Source organism: Pempheris klunzingeri, chromosome 6 (genome assembly GCF_042242105.1).
Source record: "Pempheris klunzingeri isolate RE-2024b chromosome 6, fPemKlu1.hap1, whole genome shotgun sequence".
NCBI lineage: Eukaryota > Metazoa > Chordata > Actinopteri > Acropomatiformes > Pempheridae > Pempheris > Pempheris klunzingeri.
The window spans coordinates 22,454,810-22,481,376 of NC_092017.1; the positions used below are offsets into that span (position 1 = coordinate 22,454,810).

General features: G+C 41.1%; 1 protein-coding gene across 2 annotated transcripts in view; it reads left to right on the plus strand.

The window, feature by feature from the left end:
* kank4 (KN motif and ankyrin repeat domains 4) overlaps positions 1-26,567 on the plus strand; it is a 69,747-nt gene that overhangs the window by 21,428 nt on the left and 21,752 nt on the right. The window contains exon 1 of one of the 2 annotated variants that reach the window (XM_070831783.1): positions 18,194-18,251. The exons of the other annotated variant lie outside the window; for it this stretch is intronic. The gene's annotated coding sequence lies outside the window, so the exon portion shown is untranslated. Of the gene's footprint in view, positions 1-18,193; positions 18,252-26,567 lie in introns of those variants that run through there. 2 annotated transcript variants of the gene reach the window in all.

Genomic DNA, 26,567 nt, shown 5'->3' on the forward strand with positions numbered 1-26,567 from the left:
CTCGCTTCATTCACAGATGTCCCAGCCTGTTACGCTCCAACCCATTTGCCCAAAGTCAAATTTTTTAGACTGACAGCTGACAAGATGACAGTTGGCAGCAAAGCTAACTCCAGGCTTCAAAACATCCTTTCAAAAAGCTATGAGCGACATCAAACAGGCTACCTCAATATTTTTACAGTCAATGTTGCAGGATTCCCTCTTAGGATTCAATGGTGGCTGAATTTACTCCAGTCATTTTAGATGCACTTAAAGCAAAACCAGCGCTTTTGCTCAGATGGGAGTCCATAATAATCTCACAAAGCACACAGTGACGAAGCAGAGGCTCATGGCGTGTGTTTTTGTCTTGCCAAGTGTAACAATATGTGTGCGTGTGACATAGACAGAGACACAAAGAGTGTGTCTGTGTCACATTTGAATCTTCCCCCTTTATCCCACAGTGAACCAAAATACAGCCATTTCATCTCACCAGAGAGCAGTTCAAAGCTATTTCAAGAAGGTGGTAATTTGGGAAGCTTTGGAAACAAAATGATGCTGGAAGAACAGTCTTTTCACTCTGTTTGTCTCCTCTCTGTGTGGCTGATATGGATATCTGTGCAGCTGAGGTGAGGGAGGAGGGATTGGAGGATGTAGGCTGTTTTTCCTCAGATGGAGAAAGAATTAGTACACTGAGATTTATGAAACTCGTTAAGCTCCACAGTAGTAGTATAAGCCATTTTGTCACTATTAATATGTATATAGGTTTTTACCACAACCTTCAAAATAGTGTGCATGCAGCTTCACATTCTGGGTTCATCATCTGCAACCGTCTTTGCAATGAGCTTTTACGTTTGTTCTCATGCTTTTATATGACATTCCTCTGCTCTGTACTTTCCAATTAGTGTGGGATCTCTGTGCATACAGTATGTAATAAGGCGACATTGCAGACTTTTCTAATTCTCCCTTTTAACTTTCAATGTTTCTGCTCTTTGTCTGTCTATACATGTGTGTTTTCTAATTTATCCACCCATTTTCCTCCCTGACACTGTTCACAAAGTCTTGCAAAAAAGGATGCTTCTCGATTTTGTGTTTCAAATTTAGAGTTAATGCTTTGGATTAAATTACCAGAGAGGAAAGAGCAACCAGTTTAATCATGATAAGGGCATGGTGATAAATCAATAGCACTGATTATCGTCTTCTAGCTTAATCATATTGTGATGGCAGAATCATTTTGTTTTGTTATTCTACAAATTTTACTTTTTCTTGTTAATATTTCAGAGCAGCTTGTAATAAAGCAACAAATTAACAAAATTAGTTTCAAGTCAATGTTTTTATTTTACACCTTTCTGTCCTCAGAAAGCATGCACATGCACAGGTATGCAGCAGGTTTAACACGCAAAGTATCATCAGGGAAAGATAATCCAACAGTAATTAATCTAGTAAGCATAAACATAAAAAGAAAAAGGAGTAAACTACATAAATTAGCCACATCGTCATTTATCAGTTAGATGGCTGTACTAGCATCGTATTAGCCTCAGAAAGCTAATGTTATGGCTAGCCTGGTTAGTAATGGCTGATTGTGGGGTCTATTGATTAAGTCTATTAATTAATTAAGACTGGATGTAACTGTGACAGTAGTGGTTGCCACTAGCAACACAATGTTGAATTGTATTGAATTGAAACTAACTGCTGCTGGCAGAAATACGCAAATGGACCCTTTTGTCCGATGTAATGCATAATAGTAGGCTTCATGAGTTATTTCTTTTTATATTTACCATTGCACATATTTGCTAACTCAAGATTTATACTGATGTTGCAAAACTTATATATTTACTTTGTCATAATGATGTCGCCGTGTCACCCAGCATAAACGTTGGGAGTATTTTTCAGACTCGAGTTTTTCGGTGGCGTCACTTTTAATTTGACACTGACATGACTGATGTTGAAACTCCTTCATGTTGCTCTGTATAAAGCAACATAGTGGCCTCATGGGTATTTTAGGGTGTTTGTGTGAGTCTGTGCAGCAACCCATAGATTAGTCATATGACAACTGAGGTGAATAATTAAGCAGGACTCCCATCATCAGCAGAAATGATATCCACACCCTGTCCTCTGAGAAAACACAGTCATGTGTTTATTGTGTGTGTGAATATGTAAAAGCAAGAGAGAAAGAGAGAACAAAAGTGACCTTGGAAACACTCTCTCTCCCTCTGAGTTAATTCTCCTCGAAGGAGGCGGTAAGGAGAGGAGTGGGAGACGGATTTCATTTGATATCTCTCCCCTGCTCAGGGAATACACCCTCCTTCCTTTTTCGGTCCAGCTATCTGTGTGTCTTTCTCTTTGGTTTACAGCAGAATAAAAGCTGCCCTTGGAATTAATGATTTGCGTCTTTGCCGCCATTAACATGGAATTCACACATGATCTGCTCAGGGATCAGGGATTGATTTTATGGGACTTAATACTGGACTGTCTGACCTCTGTGAAACCTTGAATTAGAATCAAGCTGAGATTAGTGCACTAAATTATGACATATAAAATTACACAAACTGTAATGCCTCGTCTAGCTTATTAAGCGCTGCTCCCCAGTCTCCTTGTTAACACAAAATAAACACAGCACAAACATTTCAAGGAGACTTTCAACGTCTTCTAAACTTCTTAATACAAATTCCATAGTTGCATTTGACTGAACTTCCACCAGCAGTCTCATTCACTGGTATTAAGAAAACACTGATCAATATTTTCTTCTTCTCTTCTTGTAGCTCTGACCAGGAGATAAATTGGCCACAAGTTAAGCCAACCTTAAGACAAATAAAGTGGACGCCTCAGTGGTATAACTGCCCCACGTACTTGTAATGCTGTGTGCCTCTGTACTATCAAACGAGTCAGAAATACCCAAAGCAATACCCAAACAATAATTATCAAATTAAGTGGGTGCTGTGAAATTCAACTGCCAGCCTGTGGAAGTATTGGAAGAAAGACACGCTGCAGCAGGCAATGAGCTTTATAACAGGACGAAAGAAGAGATGAGGAGTCATGATAACAATAAAAGATCAGAGGGAGAAGAGAGCAGGAGGCGCAGAGGGAGATATGAAGACACAGAGAATGCATTAGTGTTAGACTGCAGTGTGAGTGAGCTGACAGAGCCCACAAGCTGTGGCTCAGAAGAGATATTTCTTGTCGTGTACTTGTGTGTCTGTTGATGGAAGTTTTTTGGTTTTTCTTAACTGGTATGCTGTTTTGTCCCTTTCATCACTCATGCATCATTTTTTGTCTGAACCACCAATTAGCTCAACAAGCACCACCTGTTCTGGTGAGTGTGACCCATTTAGAGACCCTGCAGACCTACATAGGTGTTTTCATTTATTCTGGCTGATTAGACCTCTGAGCCCTGAGACTGGGAAGAGCAAAGCTGAAACATGAGGTCACTAAACTCCATTGCTTAATAAAAAATACGACTCTTCATGTAAAGCAGTTTAAGGGAGGTTGTTGCAGTCGGAGAAAAGAGGTGATGTTTTACGCAGCTGAAGGACTGGGAAGGCACGTTTAGAAAAAAGTCCTGCAAATCACTGATGACACACTCACACTAGATCTTGAACACATTATTATGTACTGTATTAAACATAAATCAAAGAGGGAGACACTAAGAGATATAGTACATAATGCAGAGCAGCATTTTAAAAGCCTTATTGAATACAGGTCAGATATCCAGGGAGCTCAGAAGGTTGATTGGTGATAACATAGGAGATAGGAGTAGGAAATAAGGTGCAATGTTTAATGATTTAATGTCATGAATCTACTAATTCTAATACGGTAGGTGGCAGTGTGTATGATTCACGATGGCATGCAATCAGCCAATCAACACAAAGAAGAAGAAAAATGCGCGGTCTAGATTTTGCTCGCCATTAATTTCTGAGAAGATTGGGGGCGCCGACTTATGCTTCCTCACTTCCTCTCTCCTCTTGTAGTGATAAGATATTCATTATCTCCTCGCTTCCCTCACTCATGTCCTTTCCTAACGTCTTAGCTCCTCCCAGTGAGGATGTGAGAGAGGATGGAGGAACTGAAGGAGACACCTATGTTTCCTCACTCTAAGCTCTTCCAGAAGCCTCCTCTCACTTTGCACCGTGTATCCTGAAGGTGCATTTCCGTGATGGTGGAAAGGGAAAAAATTTCGGAGTCCCTTGAAATCGTCAGCCATCATGGAGGACCCTCCAATCTCTCTCTTGCACCTACAGGAAACGAGAATAGCATAGAGGAGCATAGAGCGAGGAAACACAGGTGTATCCTACGTGTCCCTTCCTCACATCTCACGTCTTTGCTGAGAGGAGCTAAGACGTGAGGAAGGGAGCAAGAAAATAGACACGTCAGCATAATGAAAAGCACCCTGTGGTTAGACATATTAGCTTCCATTCACAAATTGACACCGTGAGGCTCTTCAGTCTGCAATGTTCTTCAGGTATCGTTTGTTTTTATCCTTGTTTCTATGACGACTTTGCTGATGGACGGTTGCAGTGGTAGCAGAGAGAAAACTAAAAGTTGAAATGATTTCATTTTATACTGCAGTTCCATCTGCTGTTCAAGTCACACTTGTCAGAGTTTAATTATTCCTCATCAAAATGGAATATTAAACAGTTTGCTGTCTTTTGACTGGTTGAAAACATAGAGAATAAAAGAGCTATGATGAAAGAAGAGGAATCAGTCTATCCCAGTGAAACCTCTAAAAAGTTAAACTAGTTCCTTACAAACACACAACTTTGGATTAATGTTGAAATATTTTTCTTTAAAACCCTTGTTTGATAGATTCAATCTCTGCCTTTTAATAACCTCATCAATCATCTTGAATTGACTCCTGTCTCCGGTCTTACAATATGTAAATCTTTCTGGCACCGGCCTGGTGTTTAATTGTTGTTTATCCAGGTTTTCATCAACACTGCCCCTCAGGCTGTCTTCAGCAATATGGGGGTGTAGTTACACATCTGCTGTCCATCCATCAACAACTTTTGTCTAAAACCCATTTACCCATATGACAGAAGGTATTGCAACGAACGTTACAAATCACAGCGGAAATAAGTGTTTAGTCTCTCCATTGTGCCTAAAAGTTGCCTATTTAAAAGAATATAGCACATCAGAAAATACAAGGTGCAGCTACAAACCTCTGACCAACACTTTCTTCATCTCAGTTCAGCAAAATGCAAAAGTGATGGATTATGGCACAGTCGCAACCGAGTGGAAAATCAATTTTCCCCTGAGAAAACGTTTCTCTTACATACATTATCACATTTCACGCTACATGACACAGAATGTAATGTTTTATTTTCAGATTTTTGATTTTGCTCACGGCAAAACAGAAACGGGCTGATGATTAAAAAAAGTGGGAGTTGGTTAACGAGGTGAGGAAAAATAGTACTTCAAAGCCAAAGCTGTGTGGTACAGGGTTGGGAAAGAGTTTGCACCCAAACAGCTTTCTCTGCTCATTAGGAATGAGAGAGCAAGAAGTGGGGGTGGAGGGTTGTTGTCAGGATTTCTACCTTGATGTTAAATTACAAAATGTGTGCTGGTCTGAAATCTATTTTGCTTTCAGATATTCTAACAAATGTCTCTCAGCGGAGACACAAAATGAATCTCCTAAATTCCCTTCATTCAGATGAAAATAAGAACCTGGGGATGTCCCCATTTAATCATTTTATGAAATCAAGGAATTAGCTAAACAAATCGGCATTACGTCTGCACTGCTTATAAACAAAATATTAGAAACAGATTTAGAAAATGAATCACTAAGAGAAAATTGGCCCAAAGTGAGAATACAAAGTGGCTGAGTGTCTTTGTGGAGTCAGAATGGATATAAGCCAAAATCCACAAATAACCTTGTTTTCTCGGGCTGCTTATTAGATGATGAATATAATCTGTTTGAAAGGTGGAGTTACAAATATGTGTAATTTGTTATAGGAAAAAAAAAAGCAAAGGATGTTGCTTGTTTACTTTTTCGTTCTCCTGCAATGACTCAATTTCCCCACAGCAATCACTTTCATCTACTATACGTATACATAGAATGATATATGGAATTTCATCATATTGCATATCACAAATATTTAAGATGGAACACCAACTCCCTTTTACTGGCTACAGCACATGTTTTGCAATTGGTCAGTGTGCTTCAAGCCATTAAGCTTTATCTAAGAGGATATGTAGGCATATCGAGCTTGCTTTTGAAAGATAGCCTGGTGTGTTCATGGCCACATAAACAGCGAACCATTGTCTCAGACTCTTGTCTATGAAATATTTGCTTTGGCATCAGAAAACTGGGAGTGCTGGGATTTTTCCACATAAACATGCAGAGCTCTTTACTTTGACATTTCTGCCTTTGACTTTCTACTGTCTTTTCTCTGTCTTTAAGGAGGGATAAAGCATTTGGTCTGTTCTCTTGTAGGAATTTCGAGTTACTTACTTATTCCCAGCTCACCCCGTGGTTATACTGTAGGGATAGATGGCTTCTGATAGACGGTGAGAGGCAGAATGAGGTGATTTGAACAGGGGTTTAGCTACATGGAAGCAGGCGTACACCCATAAGACTGTTATTTTCATAGATTTGGGGTCGATGAGGTTTCGGGATTCAGCTACAGTGAAAAGGGGGATGGGGAGGTTGAAATGATGTCCCCATTGTTTAAGCATGTCCCAGATCCTCAACATCTGTGAGTGCATCTGTGTGTGTGTTCCTCTCTTTTGTGCATGTGCTGCATGCACTCAGGCTGCAGTGAATATGGGCTACATGTGCTATTTGTGTGTCTCCTTGTTTGTGTTTGTGTATGGTGGAGCACATTTGGAGAAACAGTATCCACCCACTCGTACTCACGCGGCAGCTGACAGACAGACAGACAGACAGACAGATGGATACGCAGCAGTTGCAGCGTCTCTCCAGTATCTCTGGGGCAAACAAGCTACAGCACTGTCTCTATGAAAATCAAGTAGCTACGTTTTGCAGCGGGGCTGAGTGAGGGCTGTAGAGGGCCCACTGAAAACGCTTACAGTGCGAGATCAAAAGCACTTAAAAAAAACTTTGGTTAATTAAAACGATTGCGTGGACGTGATTAGCAAGACAAAAAGTATGGGGAAGCAGCACTCGCCTCACAGAATTTAATGGAAATCTTGTGTTCAAACGTCCCTTGAAATTCTCTAGAAAATATAAATTAGTCCATGGTGACACCCCAGATAATGATTTATCTCAGCTGGTACAAGGGAAGAGAATTAAAAGCCCTGTTGCCAAAATGAGTCCAAGCTGTGTACTATAGGCATGTCCAATAATCAACATCCTCCTCATCTGCATCTTGTCATTTCTCCTTCCCGTCCCTCTTCAATATGTGGTTTTCTCTCCTCTCTTCACTTCAGTTTATTTCACCTCTCTTCAAACTCCTTGTTTCCCTTTTTCTCTCTTTATTTCATATTACCACTATCCCTCGATTCTCTTTTTCTCCCCTCTCAGAATTTCCTCGATGCTTGCCCAATCATGTTTCCCCTTCTACCACCATGATTAAAGGCATGTTCAGTCGGAAAGTGGCACGGCAACGTTCATCTGCACATCTTGGCAATGCTAGAGGCTTGATGGCGTGCGTACTTGCTGCGCCAGTTCTGCTGCATTCACGCGATATTGGCAGAAAATGAAAAACAGGAAAAATGTAAGTCCAAAATATAGTAGCCTCAAAGCAAGTCAGCAAACTATTTAGCTTGGTTGCAAATTGAATAATTCTGCAGTTTTTTCCGAAAGATGTATTTGTACCTTCAGCTCCTGTCTCATAACTGTCTGGAAACTAATCCTATTTTGTGGAGCGGTCACACAAAAAAATAGTCAAATTAAATTGGAAAGTGTAGCACAGTTAATAAGCTATGATAACCTCCGTCATTTTGGACTCTCCAGCTCTTCATTCCCTCAGAGGTCATTCAATTGCATTTCCCCTTTTTTCTCTCTGTATTTCAACTGTTGGATATTCTCAAGTTCAAGTTGTCTCTCAAGGGGCAATTTGAGGTGTCAGGCATGCAAACATAAACACATATAAGCAATTCATTTACACACACAAAATACTGACAAAATGTGTTTGAATGACATACGCAAGATTTAATAACAGTGGCCAATCCATAGCTATCCAACAGCATCAAACACCACAGGGCAAAACAAGTAAATATATAAAATATAAAAGTAATAGATCAAAGTGCATGTGCATTTATCAGTCTAGGATTGGCTGACTCTTCCTTGTACCATGCCTGTTCACAAGTGTAATGGCTTCTGGAATAAACCAAACTTCACTCAATGTTTTTTGACATATGGCCAATCTGAAACAAATTCGTGATGGCAGCAGCTTAACATGGTCATTCTGGTTCTGGATCCCTTTGCCTCTTTTCAACCTACCTGCTCTAACCTCTTATCATCACCCTCTAACTGTCCTTATCTGCTACTTTCTTCCTTCGGATTTTCTTTCAGCCTCACCCATTTCTCTATTTGCACTATTGGAATATCACCGTACATAAAGGACGGTGAATCAGCATCTTCGCTGCCACATATTGTGGTGAACCCGGCGGGCCTCGTTCCTCAAGCCTGTCCAATAGCCCGATGTTGCTCTTTGTGCAGTCTGTCTGCCTGCAGCTGTCTGCTGCTATTTAGTGTGCTTCCCAGTGTGGCGAGACAGATAATGGAAAAAGAGAAGCAAAGCACAAAAAGAAATACAGGTGGAGAGAGAAGGATGCTGGAGAATTTGAAAGGGTTCAGCCCTGACTCTCCTCTTTATAGCCGTAGGCAGCTGTTGCTCTACAATGCCAATAAACAAACCTCCCCCTTTTGGTTGCACTTCATCTTCCAGATTAGTTTGACACTCCAGCTTTTTAAGATAGGGAACCATGGAGAGTGTCAGGAAAGATAAGAGAGCTGGTGTGACACACGAAAAGGGCTGTGAGCCAGACTTGAACCCTTGATTTCACAAGTACATGGCAGAAGCTCAGCCAGCTGAGTCACCAGCGCTGCCTCCCTCTATTCTCCCTTCTCCTTTTCTATACTTTTACCTCTCCTGTCTTCTTCTCTCCATTGAGAATGGGTAAAATGCGTCGACATTCGTTTTGTTTGCGTGTAACTACATCCAGACTAAGAACAAATTCCCACAAAAGACAGTTTATTTACTCAAAGAAATGATTTCCATTGTTATCAGCAATTATGCAAATCCCTAAAGCCATTCCCAACATGTGACCCCAGTTTTTACAAATTCAAAGCATTTTGTTTGAATTATAAAGATTTATGTACATGCTATCTTGCGGTTTTCCCTTTTTAACTCAAAGGAAAACATTACACTCACAGAAAGGACTCCCTTAGGGCAGATAAAGATGGCTCTGCTTTGTGTGAGCAATTCACTGTGGTCTCGAGTAGGAGTATTGCAGCCTGTGAGATGAGTGTATGTTGTTTAAAATGAAGTTTGTCTCTACGATCTTGAAGCCTGTTTACTCTATGATTAAGGCTCAGTTCTGTTCTGAGTTCTGTGAGGCCATTTCTTGGTAATCAGAACATTTTTTCGTTGTACCAGTCACATTTTTTCACATATAATAGTCTGCATTACTCTTGCAGCGTTAAGTGAATAGACCAACTCAACAGATGTAACAACGCATAACCCCCCCCCCTCTCATTTTCGCTTATGTAAGGAGAGATTCCTGGGAATTGTTCAGACAAGGTCACGACCCCATGTAGCTTCCCCTCAGCCTCAACAAAATACCTGTGCTGAGTGAGCTGAGGCAGCCTCCTGGTTAATACTGCGTTTCCCACTTGTACAGTTTGGCACAGAGTGAGCACAGATGTGCCTGGAGATAGAATAGGACAAATGTAAAGGAAATCAGTAGGAAACATGAATGTTACTGTGTAAATGTGTTTAACTTCTTTAAGCTCAACTTCGGGCTTGATCCACCAGCTTTGGGTTTGCTGAAGTGAGCTTCTTGGGCATTTTCATCCATTATTAACAGTGACTCTGATTACATTTTAGTCATTTACTCAGTTTAGTTTATATATTTATATTTATATGGAAGAAATCCCCTATTACCGTATATTTAATTTTACATTCTGATGTCAATATATAGTGTGATCTATTATATTTTCAGGAAGCTGTAATAGGAAGCTGCTCAGCAAAGTGAAACAACTTTTGAGTAAATTTGCCAGACGACCTAACGACCTGCACTGTCTGATCTCAACTGAACTACAGTACCTATTATTTTGAGAGTTTTAGGCTGTTTGCCAATGATTTCACAATACACCTGATAACGAGATGAAGATCAATGTTTGTCAATCACAATGTCAGTTTATTTTGTCTGAGTTATACTACGATCATGAGGTAAGGTAATCTACAGCAGGACTGCTTTCATCTCCACGACAGCGTCACTGCCTCACATTGTTGCCTGTACGTCATTGCATTTGTTGACATGCTTTGCTTACAACTCTCCTTTTACAGACAGGAGGTTGCGACACATTGGCTGTCTACTCTCGTCATTGTTGAGGCTTCTGTGACTTCAGGGTTGATTCATGGTCCGTAATAAATACAGCAAGATACGCCAAGAAAGAAAGAAATACGAGATCCGCTGTGCGTCTACAAAGACTGTAAAACAGATAGATAGAATAACAGAGCCATAAACACTATCTCTCTCTACTTTGCTCTACTCCCTCAGTGCTTTCTAGCTGTGGTTTCTTGGCTGTAGTGATTATTAGTGATATTAGAGCCCAGCCTGTAGTCTGTGTAGTCTCTCGCCCCCACAGGTCAGCAGAGTTCAGCCCTGCAGGAAGAGTCTGTCTGTGGGAGAGAGCAGACCAAAGCCACAATCAGGTTATTGCTTAGCCATGCTTCACCCACACTTAATGATAAAACTCTCTCTGCTTCTTTTCCACTATTCCTCTTTCTTCTAATCCTGTTTTCCAAGGCCTGTGTGTTTTCCTTTTCCCCCAGTTTGACAGTTTGTCTATGTCCTTCTGAACCACATCACCACCTCAGAAGGAAGGACAGTGATTGACATAAGATTGACCCTGGGTGATAAATAAAAACAGATTTAGGAAGGGAGACAGACAATAAGAAACTAATGCTGAAGTTCCACTCCCGACATCAGTCACTGGTAATGTGCTTCCTGCAGAATCAATGAAAGCTGATCATATTATGTTCGAGCTTCGGATGCATTGCTTCACACATGATGGAAACGTGCAAACTCACAAATTGACCGGATTACATTCCTGACAGCTGATAACACATTTTCGTCTCCATCTCGTGCACCAAAGCAACAAGGAGTGAAATTGATTTCGTTGTTTTATGGTTTATTGACTCAAATAAAAAACTCAAAGTGACTGTTTTCGAAGTGACGAACCAAATAATTTCAAATGCCCGGCTGTTGTTTGTGACTGTATTTCAGTTTCCTCCAGCTCAGCCCTTGTTTACATTTTGCACACAGTGAAAAAGCAGCAAAGCTGTTGTTATGCACACTATTAACGATATTACAGATGCATTCCCCCTCTGCTCCCCTCTTTCAAAACAAGCTGCTCCGTGGCAGTGAGAATGACACATTGTGATAGTTTAGTAGAATTTGTGGGTTGCAGTGACTCCTTTGGGGCTTCGCTGACTGTCTGAAATGACAGGCCAAACCAGGGAAATGTGACATTGTGAAATACAAAGGAAAGCATCTGGCAAGTCAGAATGCACAAGAAGCAAGAGAAGCATACAGAATGTAGCTGGAATTATGTCTCTTTGTCCTTATTGTGTCCACTCCTTCTGTTTCCCTGTTGTCCCCCCGAGTTGCTTTTCTTGCAAGTCTACAAGGAGGCGATTGCTCTCTGCATTCATTCTACCTCCCTTTCAGCCTGTACATTTACATAGTGACCACACCTACATGTAGAGCAGAGAAATAGATGGTGAATGAGAAAGGACTGAACTCTTTGCATATTCTTTCTGTACAATGCATTTTCTCACTACTGCATGTTCCACTGGCAAGCAAACATACAAGAAAAGGCTACAAGTTATGGATTTCACTCAGCTATCTGTCTTTAAGGGTTTCTTTCTCTCTCGCTTTCTCCCACTGTCTGTTTCTCATGCGCACTCACGCACGCAGAGCGCTCACAACAGTTCAGGTCATTTCCACTTGAGCAACGAGGTGTGTACTGTGGTCAGTCCAGTGTTCAGCGTCTGTTTCGGCATATAAACAGTCTTTTCCCTGCCCGAAGCCCTTATCAGCAACTGGCCTTCCTCAGGATGTCTGCCAGCCATGGCCCAGCTGCACACACACACACACACACACACACACACACACACATTCACAGTGGAAAATCATGGTCATAGCTATGAGTCACAGTTTTTTTTACACCTTAAAACCATCTTAGGAATGGATATTTTTTGTTTTACTTACAGAATTCACTCAGGCAGCATTTCAAGTATTTCTTAAGAGATAGGATACAACCTGAAATGAGGGAGTTTAGTGTCGCGACTATTTTGCATCCCAAAAAAACACATCTTCCAGGGGAATCCTCAACAGCATTCACATGGATAGTTTGTTGTTTTCTTAGTACAGTGTTTTGGTGGCTGGTTCTACTGATTGATTTACTGCCCATATGCTGTACTTCATTTCACTCCTGACTGAATTTTGACTAGATTTTAAAATTTGGATAGTGTTTAGTGTTAATGCCACGCCGTTTCATCTTCCTATCTTTTGACAGGCAAAGTAATCGACACTGACCTGCACACATTACTTAGAAATTTGACCCCAGAGAGGTTGTTTTATGTGGCTTGCACAGGCTAAAAAGTCATCAGAGCCAAATGCGCAGGCACTTTGTCAAAGTGTGTCCAGAAGCTATTCTCATCTTCGTGTCTGTATATGCATCTACCTTGAAGGAATGAGAAAACAGAGCAATGAAAATAAAGAAAAAAATGTAGCACATTCTTTTTGTCAGAGGTGAGGGCCAATGATATCAGTGTCTGTGGTGCAAGGTTAGTCTAGACTATATATGGTCTTGAGCTGGAATTTTTTACTTCCAAGAAGAGGTAGTTGATGCAGTGTGTGTATCCACGCAGTGATCTATGGCTTTGACAATACATACACACAACATATATTTCAAAAAACACAGAAAAAATGATACCAGTATAGATTCAAATCAGTTTGTGGTGAGTCAATGTGTTTGCTAAATATTGTAAATCTTTGAAAGAATTTCTGTTCAAAATATATACTGTATTTTACTTGATAAATGAGGCACACTGTAAAACTATGAAAAGAATGGCAAACCTAAATGTTGATTTATTGCCAAATGGGATTTAACTGAAACGTTATTCATCCCAAGTAAAACATCTCATTTATGGATGATTACATATTACAGATTCTGGATGAAGACATTTTCTATACAAAATGTCTCTGAATTTGAGTAGTACTCCATTTCTCCAATCACACTGTATATGTTTCTTGAGTTTTCTTAAACCCATACTCACACACACATACATTCATCTCCTCCCACCACTCTTTCACCACGCTTTCATATTCTTAAACACAACTCTGAACTCTGAGTTTCAAGACACAACCACAGGTATATTTAGCAAATCGGAACACCTTTATGGAGCAAAATTTCTGGGTGAGAGACTCATTACACAGGCAAAACAAAAGGCATCCATCCTAAAATTGAACATTTGTGAGTTAATTACATTTTCTGACATTTTTTGTGCTTATGAATTTACTTCATATAAAGAAGAAAACTTTTTTCTCCAGAAGGCTTCAAGCTGTTGGATTTGATGTTGTTGGAGAACTGTGAGCTTTGCCAGTAAAAACAGTTTGGGTTTTTTCGTACTTGCACCCACTCAGACACAGGCACACACATACTGACTGCAAACTACACTTGCACAGACGATTGTGTGTTGGAAGATTTGGCATAAACCTCAAGCCGAACAATAGCACGCAAAATTATATTACATAGCAGGCATTTAAATGATTAGAGGGAGCGCATTCCTTACAGTATAATGAAAAAATTAGATTAATTGCTATTCCCAGAAGTGAGATAATTTTAAAACATGCTTACAAAGTCAAAATATATAACAATGAAACCTGAGCAAAACTTGGAGAAGCCAGGCTGACTGTGAGTGATGACTGCAGTGCCTGGTGGTGGCCACTAAACATTAGTTATAATTACAAGCTGCATATTACAAGTAATATCTTTTGCAGAGTGTTTTTTGTAACTCCCACGGTTATAAAAACACTGCATATGACTCCAAGCTGTTATGCTGAACTGTATTTTAATGAGCTGTGGAGTGCGGCAGTTAAAGCATTTTTAGATTTTCACACTTGCACACGGCCAGACACATTTACACACATACATTTGCAGAATCCTTGGTCGCCAGACTTTGCACAGCGTTGCCTGCTGTTATTTTAATTGTGTGTTTTTGCCCACGCTGGAGCAGAGAGACTGCTGATATACAACAATGCACTTTGTTGCATATGGCCCATGCAGGAATGTTGGTCTGGCTGAATTAAAGTTATTTTTCAGATGTGGAGAGTGAGGATCTCTGAAGCAAGGGTTTGTTCCCACCTGACTGTCCACAAACACCTCCCAAGACACGGCAACAGAATTCCAACAGAATTAGTTATTTCAGCAAGTGCCCCAAAACAACATATGCCTATGTTCAAGTGACAAAGCCCTGATGGTATTCTAGAGCAACAAAGCCAGAGGAAGCTGGGCTGGATGGATGGATCAACAAAATATTAGATTTTAACATGGGATACGAGTCTTTGTTTCCCGTTTCCAACTGACCGTTAATTTAGGTTTTTTTTTAGAAAGCATGGTTACAATCATTGCATAGTGGTTATTATGATAACCATGACAACAAAGGCCACCAATCCTTAACCTTATTTCAACCCACACAGTGATATTTACCTCACCATAGTGTTGTCACGTTATATAACACTTTATTTTTCACCAGTGATTTGCAACAGTTTTGGACGGCACAGACAAATGTCGTCCTGCTGATAGGGGCGTCGGATCACAAAAGCTTTTATGTGTCTTTACATACGACCTATATTATCATTTAATTTGGAGGAGTTCTTGTGGCACATGTGGTTTCTTTAGACAAACAGGTCTACTCAGGACAAGCCCAGTCACAAGGTGCTCACCTGCAAGCTCCCCTCGCAGCCCTCATTCCAAAATAGTCATTTTTCCTCTCTGAAGCTGATTTACAGGCTGTCTTTGATCATTCTCCAGTCAGCCATATGCTTCAGTTGAAGTGTTTGTTGGCATCTAAACTCCCTCTCTGACATTGGAACTGGGCGGCTGCGTCTGACAATTTTTAGCATTTTCTGAGTCAGACGAGCATGTTAACTTCACGCAATGATTGGCCAGGTGAGCGGAGGTGAGAAAATATGCACGATTTGAACAAACTCCTTTCCCCCCCCATTCTTCACTCAATTAGTTGCACGTATAAATACATGCACAGACTGGAGCAGCACTATCAACACACTTCTGTCTGAAAGTGTGCACTGCTATAGCCATATTTTGACGATTATGGCATCTTGCCCCACTCTATGATGGCCAAACAATTACAAAACAATTGTCCTCTCAGACGTGGTCAGAAGACACATCATACAAACTAGTTTGTTTCGAGCCTCACCCAACCTTTAGGCTCTTAAGGCCTTTGGTCTTTCAGTGGATATTTCCCCACATGTCTCAGGGTCGTATGGTCGTGGGAATCCCTCCACCATGATTTAGGGGCTCAGTTTAATACCCTGCATACAGTGGGTCCAATCCCCCTTTAGATTTCACACTGTCGTACCTTCCGCTTGTGAACAAGATAGAGAGCTACTCGAACTTGAGGCAGCAACTCACCCCTGAATGTTGTTTGTTTCATTGCACACCATTTTGACATTGCATTTTTATTTCTTTAAACACAAGAACAAGCGAGATGGACAGACAATGTCTAACCTCGACACACGGAGAAAAGACAAGAGACGAGTGAGATGCTAGAAGTCCTAAGGGTCAAAGGATGGATCTGATCCCCCCTGACAGGAGACGGTTCATGTGATCGGCAAGAGGGAAGCTTAACCCTCTAGGCCGTATTACACCCTCTTTCAGTCCGCTGCTTTAGATGAAAGGATGTGAGCTGATTTCATGCAGTGTGTTGGACATATAGGCAGGGGAGGACTTAGCCACAGAAGATGGGAACACTGTCTAACTTTTTGTTTTCTACAAGTCAACACTGTTGAAGCGTCAATCCCAAAGATCTCTGTTTAGCTTTCTTTGGGGGCACCTACGGCAATAAGCTGTATTTTCAGGCGTGTTTTTGGACCTCGCTTTAACGGAGATCTAAACGGCATCCTTTCTAACTGTTGCTTTTCTTTGACTTTCAGCACCAAAGTTTCTTTCTCTTTGGCTTTGCACTTATTTCTGAAGCTTCATCATCTGTAGTCATCAAGCTTTTCTTAGTTTGTTCAGCCATGGCAACCATTTCCTCACGTTGCTATCCTCCCTGCTGAACCAACCACCGTTGGCTGATTGCTGGTTTTATTCAGGTAGACATTTATCATAAAAATGTTTGAGATTGCCACTTTAAGAAAGGAAATGATGTCTTGTATTTCCATTTTTAACATACAAAACATCAGCATATTATATAATGGATATCAGGAACTAGACGTAACCTGAGCAAGAAGCGTACTGAAAGGTGCCCCCAGCCCAGTGCTGATGGTCCAACAATAATATTTAATTTCTGTTCATGTCAGTCAGGCTTTATTTTTCATTTTGGCTTCTGTTCTGGGTATCCACCCACAAAGCGAAGTTATCGTACTGTACATGTGTAGTATGTGCCGTACTGCTCGTTTTCCATGTGTGGTGTCTTGTTGTTTACTTATCATCTTTACCAGTTGTCCCTCCCACACACTCACAGACACCCTCACATGTTCTGCTTCCCTTATTTAGTCATTACAAACAACATCATCAAAGTAAACAAAGTGATTTATGACACAATTAAAGTGCAAATTAGTAGCTAGGCTATCAGCCGTGTGAGTGTCAATTGTTCTCCCTCTAGTTTTAATCAAAATGAACCCTCTGGCCTCCGAAAAACATCCAACCAGAGGCCTGGCATTGCTATAGCTGTGCCATATATTCAAATGAATATTTAATGTGCTCTGTATATCTGTGTTCTCACATGGCATGTCAAGTCAAAGTGTGGTGGCTATATTTCACAGATGATGTGTGCTTGCTGCCGAGCTGTTGTGGATGTTTGTTTTTAAAATATGTTCCGTACACTCCCAAAGAGGGGAATTAACATTGGTGGTCTGAGGGATCAGTGCAGGAGCGAGATAAGAGATAGGACCCATTAGCCTGGGCAGTTAGCCTATTTAAAGGCTGTTAATTATTTACCTCATTTACACTACAGAGCCGAGTCAGCTGGGTTAGCCAGGGTTTACTCATTAGACTGCTTTCAGTTATCGAGACGGACAGAGCTAACCAGGGGGTTTACTTCTTAAATTTTATAGAAAGGATACCTCAGCAAGTCTATTCTGATGCTTCTAAAAAGCATTTTTGATCCAGTGGGGAGCTACAGTAGACCTGGTGAAAGGAGGCCTCACGTGGCTCTGTGGCAGCACAGCAGGAGGTTGACTTTAAGTCCTGCAGTAATAATTAGGCTGGTGCATAGTGGGAGTTCACTGTAGGGCAGGCATTTTGTCCGCAGGCTGTACACACATACACATGCACGTACCTCAGAAACACAAATGCGTGCGCACACCAGTAGCTGCATGAATGAACACAAACCCGTACACAAAAAGTTTGCATACACACAAACAAGCACACAGGCAACTACTCTGCCTTGTGTCTCCCTTGTGGTCATTTGCACTTTAGGAAATCCTGAGCTTTATACACACTCACATCTACACACAGTTGCTGCACTATCAACACACACACACACACAGAGTAAGTGGTGGTTGATGACTGTGTCTGTGTGTTTGTGTGCTTGTGTTCTACATGGAGCCCATTTATGTTTATGATGAAATTTTTTCTGGGCCAGTTGGTTGCAGTGAGCAGTGGGCTATACAGCTTCTTCTCTTCTCTTCTCTTCTCTTCTCTTCTCTCCACCTCTTAGCGCCATCTCTGCCAACACCTCCACCCCTTTCCCACAATCCCACCCTCCCTCCCTCCCTCCTTTTTTCTGTTTTTTTTTTTTCTTTTTTCTCTGCTGAGGTTAAAAGAGAGCCAGGGTCAGTAGCACACACAGAAACAGAAACAGGAAGGACACGAGGTGAGAGGAGCTGCATGGCAGGTGAGAGGCAAATCACCCCATGAGAATTTACTCCTTTTTCTGACTCATCCTCCCATTTTTGTCTTGTTTGCTCCTGTCCTCTCGCTATTTTCTCTCTGCGAGTCTTTTCTCTCATTAACAATTTGCTCTCTTTTCCCCCATATACCTTAATTCCATTTTGTTTGCCTCACATTGCTCATCCTCTCTTCTTTGATCTTTCACACCTCACCTCTTTCTTTTTTCAGTCCCTCTTTCCCAGTCTATTTTTGCAGGGTAGAACATAGGTCACATGTTGTTGCCTGTGATGTGTGAGGAAGAGTGTGAAAAAGAGAAAGATAGTGTGTGTATGTGTTTTGTACAAATGGTATGTACATGTGTGAGAGAGGCAGTGTGGTGTTTTTCTGTTCACACGATGTTAGCGCTCCTCACACAGCTTTGGCAGCTGACACAATGCGGGAGGACTAAGTGGGCAGGCCGACTATCGGGCAACACACATACATTCGTTCAGCCATTCACACACACACACACACACACACATATCCAACACAGTGAAATGAGTATTGAGCTACTCCAGCATGGCTATCAGCCACCTCTTTTATACGTGTAAAGAGTATTTGAATGTGTGTGCGCCACATGTCCAATTTGTGTTCTCCTACATCTGTGTGTATGCAAGTGGAAGCCGAGCTCGAAGGCTGTCATCATGCTTAGATCAATAGAGTGTGAATTTATAAGTGTGGATTTCTTCCCGGAGTCGTCCTGCCTGCTCTGCAGCCTGTGTAGCATTGCCATTGCCTGCCTGACTTCACACTGGTGTCAGGCAGGCTCTTCATCACCAGGGGCTGTGCGACTGTGTGGAGGAATAAATTGTTTGTTTGCATGCATGTTTGTGTGTGCTCCCATGCACAAGTGTCTGATTTTATGTTGTGTTTGTGTGTGTGTGTCTATTTTGGCTGTGTAAGTAGAAAGTGGTAATTAATGAGCAGGGGGATCCAGATTTATTTATAACCCATGTTTCTCTGAGCTGATGTGTAAACACACTCTCAAACTTGCTTATATTGTACATTTGAATATTTTATACATGCTTGGTGTCTGTGTGTAAGAGTTGTTTTTACCTGTCATAGTGAGCAGAAGGGGATGTAATGTGACATGACAGCACTGTAAGAGATCTACTCCTCAATGGCAATGTACAGCACACCCTCTCCCCCCTCTGCCCTGTTGTATCTCTCTCTCCTCTCCCCCTCTCTTGTCCCTTTCTCACTTTTTTCACAGCTTCCCATAAACCACATTCTCATCTTTACTCTATCTTCCCGCCATTCCCCGCTCTGCCACACATCTTCAGCTGTCCTTGCTCATTTCATCTCATCCTTTTCAACCCCTTTTAACATCTGCTCATGTTGACATAGGGACGTCTGACGATAGCCCACATGCTAATTAGCGGTAGCAGTTACTTCACCACCCTCATTAACTCCCATGAGCGGAAGTAGCCATAATACTAACGTAGCTCCAGCTAGAAGGGTTTGGCTTTGGGCTCCACTGAATAATAGATGGTGTGTCACTTCCTTTATCACTAATGAAAGCAGGCAGCTGCTTCTCGTGCTGGAATACCACTAGGGCGTGAGGAGAGCCGTCTGAGGAAGGAAGATGCTTTCATTCTGTGTATGGAGAGATAAACAGATCGAGCGATAGTCTGATAAGAAAACAGTTGCAGGGAGGGCATGGCGTAAGGGTTATCTGTCCTTTGGCAGATGACGCAGAAGCAAGACAGTGTTGGTAACACTAAGGTCATGTCCACACTAATGCAGATAAAGTTGAAATTGCATCTTTTTCACATTTCCTTTTCTGGCTTACAACCACACTGTTTTCCACGTTAAAGAGCTTTCTTCCACCTCCCTTTCCATTTTTCTTTTTGTATTCAGAAATAGCTGATCACATAGTACAGATGTCATTTATGAGTATAAAATGCTGACGTGACTGATGATGCAGTGTGTGTACAGCTACACATACTGAAATACAGAATAAATCACAGAAAGGGTCGGAGGTGGCAGAATGTAGCTGAGACCAGGCAGAGTATCTGCTGATGTCGTTAAATCGTCTGTATATCAGTTAATCTCAGTCATAAATTTATAGATTATTTACTGATCAAATGTTCCAGGATGATGTCCTCCAGGTTTTCATTTTCATCATGATGCAAAGCAACAGAGCGCAAATATTTGGCAGCGGCAGATCCCGAACAGAAAGATACATAGATAGGTCACCCTCCACATGCATCCTGTACGATCTTAGATATGTTTCCGAATGTAAGTGAGATCCTCGGGCCCTGTTGTGTTTTATGCTCTTACAACTAATTTTCCTTACGTGGAGGCAAAGGAAACTCGCAACTGCAACTGAACAATAGGAAGATAGACTTAAAAGCCATCAGTTTTGTGCCCTCTGGTTTCTTTGTTTTTTTTGGATAAGCATGAGTTTCTATTGTTTGCCCTGAGCTTAGAAAGAAAATAATTTCCGTTGCACAAACAGAACACACTGTTTAATGTAAGCTAAACTAAAGCAGTGATAACACATTATCTCCAGTTTGTTTTTTGTCTCTTGGGCTCTCCAAAGAACTGATAACCGGCAAACGAGTGAAGATAACCAGCATTTTTAACGTATTTTTGCTCATATTTTTCCCTGTTGTACTTTGAAGACAACAGCAGTTGCTTATTAGTTACATTAAAATTCAGCACAATTCCAGTCCCACAAAGATCTCTCTACTAATATTCTCTATTAAACTCTACAGTGCAACCCATTGTCCCATAATTTTAATTTGCAGTTCATCATAGTTTGAACTGACCTACAATAAAATACGCTCACTATAGCCCTGTGGGATAATTTTGCCACTGTTTAATGAAGCCCATAGACAGAAGTTCCCTCTCTCATTTTCTCTCTAGGGTTTAGAGCCAGATGTTGTGCAGCACAAAGGGAACAATCTGGTCCCTTCTGAATGCAGGCACTGTCATAGTGGTCTACACTAGATCATACTGGTTTAGGGCTGAAAAGAAGTCTGGATGATGAACTAAAGTTGACCCGATAGAACTGAAGTGAAGAAGATTAAAAGCGAATTGCACCACAAGATGTGTGTTAGTATATTATTGTATTGTATTGTACTATACATAGACAGAGATAATGTTAGACTGGAGAATGATAGACCATATTGTGCTCAAATGTCTTGCAGAGCAGAGGGATTGATCTGTTCCTGCAGAGCACACACAAACTAAGCACTAAGCTATCAGATAAATGTCTTCTACTGTAGTATTGTCTTCACGATCTGGATGCTAACAGCGTCCTTCATTCGATCTGGTTGAGATATCAGAAACTTTATAGTCCCCAGTTGTCCTCTCAGTGAATTTTCCCATTTTACTCAGTTTGCTTCTCTGGAGCATCTCCATGCTGTAGTGTAAAATTGTAATCCACACCTGCAACTGACTAGATTGAACTAATTGCACCACCAGCTGCTTCCCTCCCTCACACTTTTATCAAGGAATGATATTGAGAACAAAATGGATTAAAAAAAACAGTACGTCCTAAAAAAGTAGCATGATTGATGGGAGCTTTCATAATGTGATATGTTAAACTGTTACATTGTAAATGCCTAAACATAGTGAACCAGCAGCACAAGTAGAAAGGAATCATGGAGTCACTTAGATAAAGCTCTCGCTAATTTTATAAGCTACTGGTCATACCAGACCAAATAAATCTGTAGCAGCAAAACCCCCGAGTGTATTAAGTTGAGCAATGGGGCACTCTATTGCTGCTAAATTAAATGTTTTTGTTCTTTTATAAGTAATACTGTGTTATTTCCACGTTTCAGAGTTATGTAGTCTCGCTTTAAATTTATGAAAATAGCACAGGACAGACTGAACTCTGTGTTTGTGTCTGTGCATCTGAGCAGGTGTGCACAGGGAGGTGTAATCCATAACCCCTAAATTACACATGCTCATTGTTTTTCTGTAGCCAACTGATCACGCTCCTTCCTCCTCCATTTAAATGCAGCCACATTCATAACAAGCGACCCAAATAATGTAAAGGCAAAAAAAAGCAATACGAAAGTATGAAAAAGCATCGGCCTGAACTGTAGCAGTGGAAAGCCGACCGACTGGGTAAAGTCTAGCTCTTCACAGACAGAACGATCCCAGTCGTGGTCCTGATTGACTTTCAACAATAAATCGTCTAATTCGAATGAAGCAAACCCGCTTAGTGAAAGCTTTGAAATCCTGAAAACTTGCCTGAGTTATTTCATTTCTCTGGTGAGGCGAGGAAAACTAAACCAAGTGTGGTTGAGATGCAATAGCTGAAGTTAGAAACAGCTGGATTTTTTTTTTTTAATCTAGTAATTTTAAATTTAAAAATGTCTTCTTCTTCTTCTATGTTAATAGGGTACTTCTAAACCCTCAAATTATGTTGCAAACTAATCTTTATTGCGGTGCTCCATTAGATACCACCTTTTACTGCTTTGTTGACATTGTCGTCCTTGTAAGATGGTGCTGCAGAAGGCATTTATCCAAAGTACTGAGTACTCTCCATTTGTATGTCTTTATCTGTGTCTGTGCTCTTGCTTGAATTTGTTTGTGTCTATCTCAGGCTGAGAGCTGGTGTATTAAGCTGGACAGTCCTGCCTTCATTCTCAGGGTAGTACAAGGGTAAACAGAGATAGTTGGTCCCATGTCAGGGCTGTGATAAGGACTTGCAACCTGTGCTATTGTTGCTTTTTTTTCCTCTCTCTCTCCTCTGCTGCTGCTGCTGCTCGCAACAACTGCTGCTTTCACATAGCTGATGAGCACTTGTGTTTAGATCTGCAGCTGCAGCCAGTGCACAGCACTGAGAGATCATGATGCATTCATGCTTACTTTAAAAAGAAAAAATGAGACAGAGTATGAGACAGAAAGTGACAGAAGGAGAGCTGGAAGAGAGGGAAACATAACGGTAAAGCTGCTCTGCATGTCTGAGATATGAGTGTGTACAGCTGCCACTCCCATCTTTACTCGTTTTTCACTTTCTCGCCCGCTTTCTCTCTCCCTACCGCCCACCTCCTGTCCCCTGCTTGTGCTCTCCAATCTTATTTCCTGTTGGACTGTCGTCTATCTGAGCCTGCTCTGTGTCAGTGTATCAGACTAATTCAATCTACACGTAGGCTCTCCGATGTAATGACCCATGACATTCAATTAATGCTTTTCCTCCTCCTTGGTCGGTCGGGTCAGCGGTCATATTTTGTGAACGTGTGTTTGTCTGGTGTATTTATATGAATCCTTCAGTGGGTGTGTATATAATTTGAAAAGCTTGGCAGTCAGTGTAACCTTAATTTATGTAGTCACATGTTCTATTGGCAGAAACTGCTTAAAATGTTTTTAGCATTTAGAATACAACATTAAGTATTTAGTCGATTCCCTGAGTTTCTGATCCAAAATAACCCCCCAAAAAATAACTACATTACTTTGTTTAAGGTCTCCGTGCTGATGACATATGAAAACCCCTGGCTGTCAGTATGAGCTTATTTACTGTACTCTCATTATTCCTGTCTTCCGGGCTTCACATTACCCATGTCATCGCCGCTCGACCAGCTGTCACGCTTATTGGATTGGTGTTGAGAGATTGCTGCATGTCCTTTAAGGGGTTATGTGCATGTGTGAGACTTGGAGTGTCTGGAGTGGAGTGTCATGTTCGAGCACACTGACTCAACTAGACGCAAAAAACACTGACAAAGAGCGTGACGAAATTGAAGCCGGCACAAAAACGCAGTTTTAAACATGCCTGAGGCTTCTTTTTAGCCTTGTGTAGCCTCTGGCAAATACTATCAATTTGGATTAGCATTGCCCTCATGAGCCTTCAGCTCATAGTCATTATAACTGTAATCCAGAGTGGATCGTGCATCATCAGTGCCATCAGGGGTTTCCAATATTTAATTACTAACCTAACCTGGATAATCTACTAGTTACCATGCTGTAATAACACTGTTTGGTTATACAAATTTACTCCCGGTTGGTGTTTATGGGCCGATATTATGGCTCATCATTCATGGTGATCATCTCTGTTGCAATGCAGTGACTCACCAAATACAATATGATTCTTCTGTTGCTCTGAGGCCTTCATTAGCCACACAAGGATTAAGAGTGACTTTAATTAAAAGAGGAAACTTTAAAAAATCCTCGCAACTGCACTGTAGGGAAGGTCAGGTACATTCTCCCTTGTTAGGGAAATTCCTCGCAATTCTGTCAAGTCACTGATTGTTAGGGTGGCAAATCTTTTCCCAGCACGTCTTCTCTATCATGTCTGTCCTCCTTATTTCTTTCTGTCAAACTCAAGATTTCATTCTTCACATTCTCCGCCCTACCTCTATTCTTTTTTCTCTCCTCCGTTTTCACCCCCCCCCCCCCTCTTCATTCTTTCCCACTCTTCCTCCGTCTCTCCGTTTTGGTAATGATCTAATTAAGGAAGGTTTTGTTGCCTGCCCACTGTGTGTAATTGCCAGCGGGGTCTGCCTGCACTTCAGTCAGCAATTACGAGCAGCATTCTTCTGCTCCCAAATCGGCTAATTAAGCCTTAAGGACAGTGAGGTGATCGTAGTCGCACCAAGCATCAGGATCCAGGAATGCCTGTGCTCTCCTCACTCCTGGGACACGCAGAAGTAGTGGATTGAAGAATGGTTGCCATGGTAGCAATCACATTGTGTCAGATCCTGTGCAGAGGCTGTCAGTCAGTTGATCTGTGTGTCTCTGTGTATGTGTGTGTATATCTGTTCATCTGTAACAGAGACAACAATTCTGCTTCAGGTCACCAATTCTTTTCATTATTAAGGCTCAATCTATGAAGACAGTACATGGGCCAAATAGCTTGTCACAGTTCCCGTTTAGGTCCCTGGGTGGACTGGCTGTCATTTTGATTGATTACATTGCCAGCTCATGTAATGCTCGCCTTGCAATATGTCCCTACTCAGCACTGCACAACACACAACTTACCCCGTGGCCAGGACTATGCACTTACACCAAACTACTGTATATCAGATAAGTACTGCGTTATACAACCACACAAACATATCTGCATGGTTGTGTTAATGCAATTTTACTGCAATTTTAGAATAATTACAGCTGTTGCAGTGGGGTGTGGGTTTTAGAAATGCAATAGAAATACAAAAATATTCTTTTTTTCAGTATCACAAACTTCTTGTAGACTATACCGTGGAGGTGCCTGTTCTCATTCTTTTAAGACATCAAAGCAGTCATTTCAAACAGGAAATCTGCCTCTTTACAGACAGTGTTTCCATATTCCCACAAGACCTTTATCTTCCTTGAGTGTAAAAATGGTAGCGAATAGGAAAGGAAATGATATATGACAGAGGAAACACCATTAAAGCAAAATGGCCTGCGCTGTTGCACTATTATTACTATACGCATTGAAATATAGCATCCGTTATGACATCTGCAGTAACTTTTAACACAAGTGCACAATAAAATACAGTGTATGAAAGCCTGGTGGAAAATTACATACTCTATATGCTGTGGTAAACCACCTACTAAAATAATGAAACTGTTAATTTACACTGAAAGTACCTCAAATTTGGAAGTTTGGACTCCAGCACTTATTAAACCAGAGCTTCAGGCACTTGCGCGCTGTGTCTCCCACTGTACAACCTCCTACCGCACTAACAGATATGTTCTCCAGTGACACAAATTTGCATGGAAATTTCATGAATAATGTGTGCTTATTTGCTAAATAGCCTAAAAGTTGATATTTGGCTGTAAGGGCTGAAACGTTCATTTAATATGGATTTAAACTGTGCAGCTCACTCAAATAAAACCCAGGCAAATTGCTTGAGTTTTATGAGTACTATTGGATATTTTATTAGTAAACTTTACATAACCCCTTAAAAGTTTTCACCCCCTTTGCTGAACTGTTTTCTATCTCACTTAATTCTACTACTCAGTAAGTTCATTGTAAAAGAATGGGCTCTGGTTTCTTGGCTTCTCCAACTATAAGAAATGATGCAAAGTGGTACTAAATAGGACATGCTCCTTTCTGTGGGCCTGTCCAGGGTTGTGTTGACTTTAAGTGATTTCTAAAGGTCTGGCTCAGCAATGAGAATGAAATTAAGTTAATGGACACAGTGGCACTGCCTTTCCCCTTATTGTGTTATTCGCTGTTGCTTTGTATAACTTAATAATGTTGTCTTTGGTGTAGCTGCGACTCCACAATATTTAACTGCAGGTTTTCCTTTTTATTACAATTCGATTACACACTTAGAGTCATAGTTATGAGTTATGAGGCTAATAATTATTTTCTTAGCACAGCTGCCCTGCTATGTACTGA